The 1,494-nt window shown below is 42.7% G+C and overlaps 1 pseudogene; it reads left to right on the plus strand.

The window, feature by feature from the left end:
* The first annotated feature begins 455 nt into the window (after positions 1-455).
* LOC102858566 lies at positions 456-911 on the plus strand (annotated as a pseudogene).
* Positions 912-1,494: the final 583 nt, after the last annotated feature.

The raw sequence follows: 1,494 nt of genomic DNA on the forward strand, positions 1-1,494 counted from the left end.
ATGTGATTCCAACAATATGATATTTTGGAAAAAGCAAAACTATAAAGCCAGTAAAAATATCAGTGATTTTCTAGGGAGGTGTAGAGGCAGTTTTGGAGGTTGCAGATAGCACTGGAGATTGTTCATCCTTCTCTCAGCTGCTGATGGATTTGAACCACTAGACTTGATGCCTTTGTGTGAATAGTGTATCTCCCTAAGAATTAAACCACTAAGACTCGCCAGGACTATTTTTAGGGCAGTGAAATTACCGTGTATGATATTGTAATGGTAAACACATGATGTTATTTGTCAAAACCCGTAGGATTGTACAATACAAAGAGTGCCCATCAATGTAGACTGTGTTGTTAGTTGTTAGGTGAGCTGGAGTTCACTACTAATCATAGTGATTGGTCGGTCATGGAGAGAGACTGTGGAGCTGTAATGTCTGTGTTGTGAGAATTCCCGGGGCAGTGGCCATGGAGGCCGTGCTGAACGAGCTGGTGTCTGTGAATGACCTGCTGAAATTTGAAAAAAATTCAGTCCGAGGAAGCAGCAGGTTCAGTATCCAAGAGCACCCAGTTTGAATACCCCTGGTGTCCGGTGCAAAGCATATATATACAATGATGACATCCGTAAAGGCATTTCATTGCTGGAGGAGCTGCTGCCCAAAGGGAGCAAAGAGGAACAATGGGATTATGTCTTCTACCTGGCTGTGGGGAACTATTGGCTCAAGGAATATGAAAATGCCCTAAGGTACATGGGAGGGCTGCTGCAGACCGAGCCCCAACCAGGACAAGGAGCTGGAACATCTCATTGACAGGCCCATGAAGAAAGATGGACTGGTGGGCATGGCCATTGTTGGAGGCATGATCTTGGGTGTGGTAGGACTAGCTGGCCTCGTCAGACTTGCTGTATCCAAGTCCAAATCCTGAATGCTGCTGCATAGTTCTTCTGCTCAGCGGATACGGCCTGACCTGGGCTCACAGGATTAGAAAGAGCCTGCCATGTTTGGGACTTGGTATGAAGGACATATGAAGAAGGTCCCATCATTTCTGTACCCCATAACTTTCTTCTGTGGTCTTCAGATTCCTTTCTCCAAGACCTGTCCTTTAGCCCCAAATCATGTGTTTTGGGATAAGTGTAAATAAAATTGAGCCTTGTTTTTGTTTTTTTTTGGGGGGGGAGAAGAACAATAGACTTGAATCTTATTCTATTCTGCATCACTGTGGGTGAGTTTCAGTTAATAACAATCTATCAATTGGCTTATCTTGTGTAATAAATGTACCCCTAGAATGTATTTTGTTAATAATAGAAAAAAAAAACAGTGTGAGGAGGAAGGAATATATAGGAATTCTGTACTTCCTGCACAGTTTTTTCTATAAAATTAATTCCAGCTGGCATAATAGTGAGTGTATATTTGTTATTGCTTGGACATGTTTACCAAGTTGTGCCAAGAAATCTGGAGAACAACCATTTGGCCAACTGACTGGAAGAGATCTACACTTGTTCCCATTC

This window comes from Elephantulus edwardii, unplaced genomic scaffold (assembly GCF_000299155.1).
Source record: "Elephantulus edwardii isolate Elephantulus edwardi_28Jun2011 unplaced genomic scaffold, EleEdw1.0 scaffold00212, whole genome shotgun sequence".
Taxonomy (NCBI): domain Eukaryota; kingdom Metazoa; phylum Chordata; class Mammalia; order Macroscelidea; family Macroscelididae; genus Elephantulus; species Elephantulus edwardii.